At 36.8% G+C, this 13,793-nt stretch overlaps 1 protein-coding gene across 1 annotated transcript in view; it reads right to left on the reverse strand.

Moving 5' to 3' along the window:
* Positions 1-13,793, reverse strand: part of botv (exostosin like glycosyltransferase 3) — a 213,038-nt gene that overhangs the window by 130,949 nt on the left and 68,296 nt on the right. The window lies entirely within an intron of this gene.

Raw genomic sequence — 13,793 nt, forward strand, 5'->3', positions numbered from 1 at the left:
ATTCAAAACTATTTAATCATTTGATGACCGCAAATATTAATTCCATCTCTGGTATTCAAGCTATTTGCTTGATTACCAAATAAATAAATAAATAATAAATAAATAAAGGGAAAAAAAATTGCCAAACATTTTAACAAAAATATCATTCATGAGCAAGTCATTCCCATATTGATTGATGGACTACACAATTATTTATAATATAAAATTCTTATGGTTCTTCAACAGCAGGTTTTTTCTATTGTTACTGTAGGTTTTGATTAATGAAATGAAAATAGTTTGATTAATGAAATTTGATTAATGAAAATAGTTCTATTCTAACATTAGCATTGTGAGTAGTATATAAATTTTCAATGTAGTTCAGTACTCATAATAATTAAATTACGAGAGATATAACATTTAAGCTGAACTTCACTCTTGTAAGTTTTTTCACTCATCAGAGTTCTGATGCAACAATGATGACCAAATGAGACCTTGGCAGCAAAAGCATCTTTATCTCTAAACATTTCCATTTGTTATTGGATTTATTGTAATTTTTTGGTGGTTGTTTATATTATATATCATCAATGAAAAGATGTATATAACAAAAAAGCTTCATTCCAATAAATTATTTAATAAAAAACATTCAGCAATAGAGAACATTTAACATGGTGCATACTGCTGTAATAAATCCCCCTCCCAAAAAAAAAAAAAAGGAAAGCTATGAGAAATTTACTTACCATACCAATATAATCCATATTCCTCTAAGAGGATTTTGAAAATGCATTATACTCTTACAGTAAGACATTAAAAAAAAAAAAAAAAAAAACATACCAGTAAGCTGCTAATATCAGCAAAATAATGCAAAAAGTAAAACTTACACAGCATCAGCAAAAAAAAAAAAAAAAGTGTCAGTTCTTTGTGTAATGCTGACAGTCTGTCAAGACTGTCATATAATTACCAAAAATCTTTTTCTGTATCATAGAGAGGTGAAACAATTACTCCAAATCTTTTTCCTCATCACAGGCCTAGTTTTGTGCTATCCAAATGGTATATCATTCTGGGATTACTGCCTACTCAAATGCAATACCCTTCATTTACCAAGGTTAAACCTCAACTGTCATTTTTCATCCTATACGACTAGTTCACCTACATCTTTTTTTAAGTAGCATACCTGATTAATGTCAATAGCCACCCTATCAACCTTCATATAATCAGCAAATTTAGACATCGAACCTGAAATACCTATATCAATATTAATAAAATGATATTAAAAACAATACAGGATCCAATGCCAAACTCTGTGGTACTCTTCTCATACATTTAGTCCATGATGAACAGTTGCCAGTTATAAGTACTTTGCTTCCTACCACTGATTCAACCCTTCATCCACAGAAGTAAGTTGCTCTAATGCTGCACTGCTCCAATTTATATACAGGTGACCCCCGCTTAACGCTGATAATTCGTTCCAGAGAAACAGAGCGCTAAGTGAATCCGAGGTAAGCGAGCTCCGCATTCCCCTAAGGTAACATATGTAATTGTAAGTTGCGGTCGGTGCCATAGGATATTTCCTAATCAATAATAAACGGTAGTGAAAAGATGCACAAATGTCGGTCAAAATATTTAATATTCAAATATTTGCACACATAAATTATTCTGCATTACATACGTATATAATTATGTGGTAACCACTTACGTATCAAAATTAAACTTAAAATTCCAATTAAAATCATGAATTTAATTGATGAATTTAATCATGAAAAATGTGTCGATTTTGGATTGAACTTTGTTCCTCTTCCAAATAAAATAAAGGGGTATTAATTTTAAATTCCCCGCAGCGTTACCACCCAACAATAAAGTCAACTGATCCTTCGCTGCTTTGAAACCTGGCCTGTTTTTTCTTCTTTCAATATGAAACTTCTTTTAGGCATTCATTTCCACAAAAGTCCTGCTTCATCTATGTTAAAAACTTGTTGAGAAGTATAACACATAATATCCCTCTTCAATGATTTTATCAAGTTCTTTTTTGAAAGTTTCGGCTCCTTCTGCACTTGCGGCTTCTCCCTGGATTTTAAATCTATTCAACCAGCCCTTACTAGTTTTAGATGGTTCCACATTTTTTTTTTTTTTTTTTTTTTGTTTGTTTAGGTGAGTTTTCTTCAGCTCATCATATTGGCTAATCTCTCTCTCTCTTTTTTTTATTAATAATAATATTTAACTTTAATTAATTCTGCATTGGATATTATCTTCAATAAAATTAAAGTCCTTTCATTTCAATCCTAATAGCCGGCCTCGCCCTAGTTTCTTGCAGTGGAACAGCTATCTTTCCCACTCCTAAAATTAATTCTTTATTTTTTTTATAATTGTTCTTACAGTTAAAACTTGCAAGTCCTAAATTATGGCACACATCCACTTGTCGCTGACGGGAATCGATTCACTTCAAAACGTCTAATTTAATTTTCAAATTCTGTTTCTTACATTTATAGTCTTCGTACTGCGCCCAGATGCTTTTTCATTCTTATCGGCCATTATTAACTCTTCGAAAATGTAACTGCGTTGGTTGCCTTAATTACGATACAATGTTCAAGTAAACTGTCCGTTACGCACAATGTCTAATACTGCACTGAGTGATGACTAGACTTCCGATAAATGCATATAACGCAAATATTAGAAGCAATATACTTGATCATTTTTTAAAATGTTGATCTTGGAACTACGTAACAAGTGATTGTACTGCAATTAAATTAGCGTGCGAGAACATTTCACTGAGCGTGTGAGAACGTTTTAATGCTGTTTTGCTATTCATTTTCAAGCTATTGACTCCATCAAATGAAATGATTTCGTTAAATATGGCAAAAATGCAATCTGTAAAACAGCATTATAGTGATCTGTGACAGCGTTATAGTCAGTACGGGTTATAATATAAGAACAGCGTTTAAGCGAACCGTGTTATAACGGGGGCCTGCTGTAACAATCATTCATGTGGAATAGCATCAAAAGAGTTATTAAAATCTAAGTATATGATGTTAAAATTCTTGTTTGTGTCCAGTTCTTTAGCGATGATCTAACAATAACTAATCAGCTCAGTCAAGTATAATCTTTGCTTAACAAATTCATGCTGGAATTGCTTTATAGTTCTATTATTCACAAGACAATCTTACATTATTTTTTTTTCAGTCATTCATTTTGCTCCCTGGAGAGACTGTGCAAGGCTGATGGGATAGAATTTTTCTCAACATGGTATGTGCTTGTTAACAGGAGAGAGTATTTCTCCAGGAATGGGATAAATTTAAATAGAAGGGGTGAAAGAATATTTGCTAACCCTATTGAGGCAGTGTCGGGTGGGTTGGAAAACTCCTAGCCTGGGGGATACACAGACCAACAGATTAACAACTGCAGGAAGAGGTGAAATGTGATCCTTGCAATGCTTCCAACGAACATACAGTGAACTGGAAAGGAAGGTGTCAAGGATTTCAAGGCCAGCTGGGGTCTTCATGGAACAAGCAAATACATGGGCCATGTTAAGGTAACTAAACAGTAAGAACAGGTGTGTGTGTATAATTGCATGTACAACAATACAAGAAGCATAGTAAATAAATTTGATGAATTTCAAGTGCAGGTCAAGTCATCAAACGCAGACATCAGAGACATGGTGTCACACAGACATAAGGGAGGCAGAATTTCAATATGGGGAGTACAATGTATATAGAAAGGCCAGGAGCAGAATAGTTTCTCATACTTAGTAAACAAGCACAAAATCTAAGGCAGTGCATCCAGTTGACATGGGTAGCCACTGCAATGCTAAGTGCTTGGTTGGATATAAAGCACTGAGAAAACAGTGGTCTAATATATGTGTTATAGGACTAATGACTGTGATGAGTGTTTTTTTTGGTAGTTGTTGGCGCATTGGCTTCTGTGGCCATAATGCACCTCGCAAGGTTTTTGCAGTACTCTGATCCAAGCCCAAGGCGGGATTCGAACCCGTGACCTTTGGGTGGCCAGGCAGGCACTTTACCCACCCGGCTAGCTGTGATGAGAGTGTGTGTGTGTGTGTGTGTGTTTATATTATGGGTATTTAATAGTGCATAAGATACACTGGCTATAGTGTGCCTGTCATAGAGATGTAGACCCTGGCTGCCTCCGCGTGGCTAGGGATGGGAGTGAGGGGCTGTAACACAAACCTGCCACAGCCCCCTACTGCTAAATGCCAGGTGCCGGCAAACACACAACGCAAACATAACACTAATGCACACCTAATTACACATTCCATCTATCAGATGCAAAAGTTTTTTTTTTTTTTTTTTTATTCTCCAAAATTCAAAAACTTAAAAATTTAAAATTTAAATTCTTTAAACTTTTTTTTTTTTTGTGTGTGTAATATATATATTTCTTATATTTAGATGCTCTTTTAAGTTTCTTTTCTAAGCCGGCAACTTGGCGAAAAGCCTAACAAACGGCGGATATAGGGGAAACCCTGGAAGCCGCCAATAACTAACAAATACACTTGTATGTCATAGAGATGTGTTAGGAAATAATTCAGAATTGAAGGCATTTCAATTTCATTTTAGAAACTATTCAGAAGAAATGATATATTCCAATTTTTTTCAGAAAACAGAAAAGTTCATTATTGTTTGCTTGGTCGCCAATAATATGCTCTGGTGATATTGGTTCTGGCAGTTTAGTCAGAGAAAGCAGGACTGATGTTCTGTCTTGGTGATATTGAGGACAGTCAATAAGAATATGTTTGATTGTTAGATGTACTAAGCAGTGTGGACACTGAGGAGGATCATCACCTGTGAGTAGATGGAGGTGGGTCAGATAAGTATGTCCTATTCTTGCCCATGTAAGTACCACTTCTTCCCTTCTAGTTGTTTGGATGATTGAGTGCAAAAAGTTTGGTTCCTGTTTCAACTGGAAAACTGTGATGAGTATAATGAAAAACAATACAGAGAAACAGAGTGGGCCAGTAAATTAAACTGTCTTATAATGGGGATTTTAACTTTCTAGATATTGAGTGGAACAACTTGTCAGATGTCATACACGCTAGCAAGATTTTGTGGATTTACAGGATGACTTTTCTATAGCAGCAAGTTAAACAGGCAACAAGACAGATACCAACAGCAAAATCCAAATAGGAAAAATTCAGGGAAATAACACTGAACAACATTCAATTGCATTGTCCACCAACGTCAATTGCATCCAATTGAAGTTGGTGGACAATGCAATGTTGAGTCTGTTTGGTGTGATATAAGCACTGGGAAAGGAAAAATGAGAGTAGGTGTGTGTTATAGGCCAAATGAATCTGATGAGTATAATGAGCAATTGTGCAGAAAAATGTGCAGTCAGCTATCTGAGCAGGATCATCAACAGCTGAACCATCGATATCAAGTGGACCAATCTGATTTATCTCCTTCCTTCTAGAGTTTACATAAGTAAAGAACTCTTTGCTGTTTTTCTTTGCATCCTTTGCCAAAGATTTCTAGTAATCTGCCTTTGCCTGCCTAACCACCTCCTTTGTAACTTGGTTACAGATCAACTTATATCTGTTGAAGGCTTGTGTCACATGTTAATTTATATGTATCCCTTGCATTTTTCTTTTCTACCATATGTCTCATTAGTTCATCTGACATCCATTTAGGCCTGAACCTTGAACAATATTTCTTAGTTGGTATGTAAAGCCTAGTAGCTGCCAAAATAAGTTCTTTGAATGCTTCCCATTTTGAATTTGCTGTTGGTAACATCATCAGTTGGTCCCATTGTATAGAATTTAAATACTGTCTCAGTCCATCGTAGTCGTCTTTACGGAAGCAATAACCCTTCCCTTTACCCCTAATGGTAGTTACTTCTTTGAGTAAATCCCACTTCAGCACACTGTGATAACTGCCACCTAGTGGTTCATTTATCTGCAGATTCTTAATGCACGAACAATCACTACTGATAATCAAATCAAGAGCATTACTCCCTCTAGTTGCCTCCCGAACATGCTGATGTAGAAAACAATCATCAAATAAATCCACAAGAGCCTTGCTAGTGTATGAGTGGCCAACTCACAAATTCCAGTCAATATCTGGGAAATTAAAATCCCCCATTATAAGACTCTCTGATTTACTGGCCCACTCTATTTCCCTGTACAGTGTCTAATTATACTCATCAGAGTCATTAGGCCTATAGCACACTCCTACTCTCAATTTTGATCTCCCAATGCTTATGTCAAACCAAACTGACTCGACACTGCACTGTCCAGCGATGTCGACTGGCTTCACTTCTTTGGATTTTATGTGTTTCTTAACTAATAACATAACTCCTCCTTCCTTCCTATCCTGTCTGTACACATTGTACTCGCCAAATTCCAGCTCTGCATTCCTTATGTTTGTGTGACATCATGTCTCTGATATCCCAACAATATCTGCCTTTGATGTTTTGAGCAATACCTCAAATTCATTAAATTTATTTACCAAACTCCTTAGTTCCTACCCAAAACTGCTGAAAAGCCTCTATTTTTTTGCCAACCTTTGTATCATCTGCAAACTGCAACACTAAGCCTGATATACTTTCATCAATATCATTGATAAATATACAAAACAAAAGTGGACCCAACACCGAACCCTGTGGGACTCCACCTAATAACATTAGTCCACGAGGTGCCTCTGTAGCCAGGTGGGCAGGAGCAGCAGTGCATAGCACACGCTTCTTGATTAGTTAGTCAGGGAGGGGAATGCCAGAGGTGTATTCAACTCTGGATAATCTAGATAATCTTTTAATAACTGAGAGTAAAGTGGAGGAGAAATTGTTGAAGATAAACATAAGAAAGGCACTTGGGGTGGGTGGAATCTATCCAGTTATATTAAAGGAGGCAGCAAAGGAAGTAAGTAAACCGTTAGTCATAATTATGAGAGCTTCCCTGGCCTCAGGGGAGGTACTCATGGACTGGAGATGTGCAAATGTGACCTCAATCCACAAAGGAGGATCAAAGGGAGACAAAGGTAATTACAGCCCTGTTAGTTTAACTTCTGTTGCAGGGAAATTAATGGAGGCACTGGTTAAAGAAACATTGCAGGATCATCTAGACAAGACTTCAGTTATAGCTTGGACACATCATGGGTTTGTTAAGGGGAAGTCTTGTCTGACTAATTTGATTCGATACTATGATGTAGTCACAAAGGAACTGGATGCAAAGAATAACTTTGATATCATATATTTGGATTTTAGAAAGGCTTTTGATATTGCACATGGAAGACTGCTGCACAAATTGGAGCAGTGTGGCATTGGAGGCAAATTGCTGCTATGGATAAAGCGATGGTTGAATGGGAAAAGACAGAGTGGTAATCAATGGACACTGCTCTTCGTGGACTAATGTTATTAGTGCAGTTTTCCAGGGTTCAGTGCTGGGTCCATTGCTGTTTTCTGAATTTATTAATGATATTGATGATTGTATATGAGGCTAAATGTCCAAGTAAACTTACTTTCATGTCCACAACAAGAAATGACCCAAAATTTGTTAGCATTAGCAAGGGCACATGATGCAAGAAAGCAAGCTTATATAGCATCAGCAAAAAAAAAAAAAAAAAAAACAACCTCTTATTTCACCCATCCCCTCGCTCCAAACGTTTGTCAAGTTCTGCCTTGAATCTATTTAAGCTATCAACTTCTACAATGACAGATTTAAGTATGTTCCAGCAATCAACCACCCGCTGGCTAAAGACAAACTTCCGCACATCTATCCTACAACCGACTTTCCTCAATTTGAATTTATGCCCTCTCAGATGATTATTCTGAGCAAGAGGAAGAACCCCATCAGCATTGAGCATGCTCCAACCATTCAAGGCTTTACACACCTCAATCATATCACCTCGCAGGTGCTTCGTCTCCAGACACTGTAATTTGCAAAACTTAAGCCTTTCTTCATAAGAGCAACCCTTTGTTCTGTTCACTAATCTTGTTGCCCTTCTCTGTAATTGTTCCAACAGCTCTACATCCTTCTTAAAATGAGGCCTCCAGACCTATATACAGTACTCAAACCAATCTGCTTAAAATGGCAAATTGGCTCGTGTTTTCGAAAAAAGTTGTTTTTTATATTAATAGAAGGTATTTTTTATTTATATATGGTAGTAAGATGTAGCTACAAACATACCTGTATCAGACAGGACCTTTTTGCCTTTCCCTTGTATTCAGCTTTGGGAGCTCCCTTTTCTCATCATCCAACAATCATCTAACATGGCGGCACTCCATCTGCTTTTGTATGTGAAGTGGTGGAAGCCAAACTTTATTTGGATCTACCAGAGGCTCAAATGCTACATTCTTCATTCCAGGTGTTAATGATTTTCACTGAGGTCAACTCCATCTCTTAGTACATACTGCTGACAAGACTATCCCACTCGCAGAGAAAGCAACAATACTTAGTGTAACCCTTTTGTAGTTCTAATAAAATGGCAATTACCTTTAAATCACCACATATCTGCCACTCATACTTTTGATAGGGTACACCAGAGATGCTAAATCATGTCCCGCGGCCACTCATAGCCCGCTGGACCCTTAATTGTGGCCCGTGAACACAACAAAGTTTACAAAAAATATATTTCGTTGTGTTCCCGGGCCACAATTAAGGGTCCAGCGGGCTACGAGTGGCCGCAGGACAATATATATATAAGGTGCCTCCGTAGCCAGATCGGAAGGAGCAGCAGTGCGTAGCACACGCTTCTTGATTAGAACGGGGTTCAAGCCCGTCACCACCAAATACGGAAAGGTCAGGGAATGACGACCGCATATCCTGGAGCAATATGGCCTTAGTAATGCTCCTAAAAAAAAAAAAAAAAAAAAAAACCAAAACAAACAAAAATATATATAATAGCACAACATGGAGTGTGGCAACTCGTGTGTCACCTATCGGTTAAGCAGGAAAGCTCAGATTCTCAATGTGCATGCACAGGCAGCACTGCTACATTTTTGTACACTTTCTAGTTCTAGTAGTAGTAGTAGCAGTGGCATTTGATGCAAGAAAGCAAGTGTATGAGCTTATGCAGCATCAGCCAAAAAAAAAAAAAAAAACACGCCATTCCCTCCAAATGCCTGTCCAGTTCCTCCTTAAATTTATTCAACCTATCAACTTCCACTAAGACAGATGGAAGTTTGTTCCAGCAATTAACCACCCGCTGGCTAAAGGCAAATTTCCGCACATCTAATCTACATCTGTCTTTTCTTAATTTGAATTTATGCCCCCTTAGGTTCGTAATCTGAACAAGTGGAAGGATCCCATCAGAATTCGGTGTGTTGAACCCATTCAAGGCCTTATACACCTCAATCAGATCACCGCGCAGGTGCCTAGTCTCCAGCCACTGCAATTTGCAGAACTTAAGCCTCTCTTGGTAAGAGGATCCCTTCATTCCCCTCACCAATCTTGTTGCCCTTCTCTGTACACGCTCAAGTAACTCTACGTCCTTCCTAAAATGAGGCCTCCAGACCTGTATGCAGTACTCAAGGCGTGGCCTGACCATTGCCTTATACAGAGGGATGATCACCTCCTTTTCTCTGCTAGCAAAATTCCTATATATCATTGACAAAAGCCCATGACCTGCCCTGACAGCCTGTCTGCATTGCTCAGAAAACTTCATATCTGACTGCACAATTACTCCCAGGTCTTTTTCATTTTCTACCACCCTAAGTGTAGTACCACACTTTTTACAAGTATTTACCAGAAAAGTATTCTCAAGTCCCTGGACCTTTCTAGAAACTATCAAGGTGTATATATATATATATATATATATACATATATATTTATATATATATTTATATACTTGCGCTTGTGTGGATTTTAGTCACTCAGTCAGTTAGAATTCGATCTCATAACATGCTATTACCGAACTTTCGATTATTAACCACTAATATTAATAATTCTTTAGTTTTTAGTATGTTGTTTGGGTGTTGTAAAAATAAAGCTAAGTGAATTTAATAATTTGTGAAGTTTTAATTACCTTTGTTATATAAAAACGTAACAACGTTTTTATATAACAGGACCTATTTGCGAGTACTGCAAAAAAATACAGTGAAGTTGTTCACAATTTCAACGAAAAATGGACTGATTTACACTTCTTTGTGAAAACTGATGGAAAGCCCATTTGTTTAATATGTCAGGAATCAATAGCCGCTGTCAAAGAATACAATTTGAAAAGACATTGACACGAAACATGCAACGAAGTTCGTCAGTCTCCAGGGTCAGGTACGCACAGACAAACTGAACCTTCTCAAAAAATCATTAAAATCGCAACAATCAGTTTTTAAGAAAGTATCGGAGGATGCTGAAAGTTATGTCAAAGCTCGTTATATCATTGCTCAAAAAATTACCAAAAGGCTGAAACCATTTTCTGATGGAGAATTTGTGAAGGAGTGCCTTGTAGCAGCAGCTGAAGTTGTGTGCCCAAACAAAGCTGATGCCCTCAAAAAGATAAGCTTGTCTTGAATGACTGTTACTAGGAGAGTAGAAGAACTGGCATTGAATGTTGAGGAAACATTGAAAACAAAGTTTGTAGCATGCAAATTTTACTCACTGGCATTGGATGAAAGCACAGATTTAACTGACACAGCTCAGTTGGCTATTTTTATTTGTGGGATTGACGACATACTTAAAGTCTTTGAAGAACTGTTGGCTTTATGTCCCTTGAAAGGAACCACGAAGGGAACAGACATCCTGGAAGCTACGAAAATGACTCTTGCTAGATATCACCTCAGTTTGAAAAACCTTGTAGGGCTGGCAACAGATGGAGCCCCAGCTATGGTTGGAACAAAAGTGTGATTGGTAGCACTTAAAAAAAAAAACAAAAAAAAAACAAGAAATAGATACTAGCAGATTTACCAGCTACCATTGCATCATTCACCAGGAAAATTTGTGTGCCAAATCTCTTGGTTTTGAAAATCTCATGGAGGTTATCACAGACATTGTGAATTTCATCCAAGCAAAGGGTTTGAATCATCGACAGTTTCAAAATTTTCTACAGACGAATTGGGATGCTGATCATGGCGATGTTGTCTACTTCTCTGACGTGCAATGGTTAAGCCATTCAAAAGTGCTCATGAGGATTTTTGAGTTGAAAGATGTCATCCAAGAGTTCATGACAACAAAATGCAAGCCAGTATCAGAGTTCGATGATCCAAAGTGGTTGCCTGATTTTGCCTTCCTTAGAGACATTTCTTCTCATTTGAATGAGTTAAATTTGAAGCTCCATTCAAAAGATCAACTGGTGCATGTCCTGTTTAATCACATCAAAGCTTTTCAGATGAAATCAGAACTTGAAGTGCTAACTTCAAGACCAGAATTTAACTCATTTCCAAGGAATGTTGAAATTGCAGTCTGCAAAATATGCTCCTCAATATATGGCTGCAATATCTCAGCTCCAGCCTGAGTTCCAAGAGAGATTCCAAGATTTCCACGCTCAAGAAAGGACCCTGAACATGGTAACTAACCCCTTCTCTGAGAATGTGATGGAAACTCCAGGGGGGGACCTCCAAATGGAAATCACTGACCTTCAGTATGACTCAGACCTGAAAATCAAATCTGATGAAGAGTCACTCCTAGAATTTTATCAAAAAATATGTAGAAAAGGGAAAATTTGTCAATTTAAGAATGTACGCGGCAAGAATCTTCTCCCTCTTCGGAAGCACGTGCTTATGTGAACAGATGTTTTCTAGAATGAAGTCAAAATTGAGGACAAATTATTACTGATTGTCAACTGGTGCACTGCCTCCAATTAGCTACCACAGAAATAGTTCCTGACATTGAATTATTAGTAAAAAATAAACAGTCAGTTTTCTCATTAACTGAATTTTTCATTCCTTTCATTCCTTGCATTTTATTACAATACATTGCTATTGTATTTTAATAAAATCTGTTTATTAAATGCAGTTGGTTTTCATTCTTTTAAAGTTTAAAATTTAAACAACCCTAGGTTTACAAAACAAAGTTATTGCATGGAGTTGAATTAAGAACCAATTCTCAAGGGCAATATTTTCAAGTCAAAAAATTAAAAGAATCATATTATAGTAAAGTGCATGGAACAACACTGAAATTGGTTTTTACTCAAGAAATTTTCCCTTAGGTGTTGCTTCTGAATTCGTGCCTAAAAGTAGTATATAAGACTTGTCTACTGTATGGCCCGCGACGTGTACCAAATTTTCAAGCTGGCCTGCGACTTCCAAAAGGTTGAGCACCCTTGGTGTATACCTAAGAGGATGTTCTCCATGTTTACATATGTTTCTTTTTCGTGGACAGCATACGCAAAAGATATTGAAGGCAGCATATTTCGATTGTGTAATAACACAGCCTATTGGCTAACCTTAGAAGCATCTATAAATAGTCACCATTCTTCAGGAACATGCTTCGTGTTCATTTCTGCCATTAGACTATCAACTTCCTTACAAACAGTGAATTCATCTTCTGTTTGAAAGAATTTATCATAGTCTTTTATTTCGAGTACAAATTTTTGTCACTTTCACAAAATGATCTAGAAGATTCCACTGTTGTAGCCTCGAGGACAAAAACTCTGCCTTATTCTTTGCCAGTTCGAGATCATTAAGCTCACTTTCTGTGATTTTATGTGATTCAGAATGATAAAAGTTTGGACAAAATGGTGGATTCCTTGATGTAGATGGCTGCCGTACTTCTTTGTTATATGTCCAGTAATTTGTCATCCGCTGTCAACTTTTCCCTTAATTGTCTTCCCTTTTCTAATAGGAGGCACCATACAGAAGTAACAGTCTGTGACATGATTTGTCAGCTCCCTCCATATCATGGGCACTTTGAAAGACATAAAACGTTTTTTTTAATTCACTCAAGCATTCAGTTTTGATGAATATGTAGTGCAGCATATGTATAGAGCCCAGTTTTTGTCCTCTGGTTGGCTACTTTACATCCAAAGTACAAGAAGTAGTCTTTTTTTTTATGGCTCGAGTTAAGGGACACTTTCTTGATGCTAATGTGACTTCACTTATGTAACAGAAGTCATCCGGACTATTCACACAATTGCTGGGCATATTAATCTTATGTGACACAAATACTGTGCAAAACGTAGGAATCTCAGAGAACAACTGTTAACTGAGAAAAAACAACACAAGTGCAAATAAATATGTGGAAGTTAAAATCCTCCCACTTTAAAAGATAATCTAATTTTCTGTCCATTTCACAGTCATTTCAGAGATTTGGTGGGAGAGCAGAAAGTTATGCATCTGGTTATGACCTTTCACACAGATTCTAAAACTGTACAACCAATAGACATGTTTTCAGCATAGTACTGAGCCAGTCTGGTGAATATGAATAGCAATGCTTATGTCATACCATTATCATCAGCAGATATGTTTGCATCCAATTTGGTTTTTGTTTATATCATATCTATAGCTGCCAAATTTTTAATTTCAGAAAGCATAAGATTTTTTACCAGAAAAAAAAAATTTTGATTTTTTTTTGAAATACAGATTTTAGACTTGAAATTACATTTCACTGACAACATACGCATTTTATAGTAACATACTGCAATAAGGTTATTTACAAGTATGCTTTCAAATAATAGCACACCATGATATATTTCTATCTATGAATTTCTGTTTGGATAGTCTGTTAAACAATATCAACTGATAATTGGCTGGGTACGAGGGTAGCCTGTGCGGACGAGGCTCTTTGACGCTATTGGAACAGAGAAGTTTTTCCTGATTTATTTTCTGATTTATTAGCTTAAATTGTCATATTAACTTATTTCTAGAGTAGCTTTATATTCCTAGTTACGATACTTAGTTTAAAGTTAAACTTAGACAGAGATTTTGTAGGTATTACTTAA

Source organism: Mastigoproctus giganteus, chromosome 5 (genome assembly GCF_048544385.1).
Source record: "Mastigoproctus giganteus isolate SK-2022 chromosome 5, ASM4854438v1, whole genome shotgun sequence".
Classification (NCBI taxonomy): domain Eukaryota; kingdom Metazoa; phylum Arthropoda; class Arachnida; order Uropygi; family Thelyphonidae; genus Mastigoproctus; species Mastigoproctus giganteus.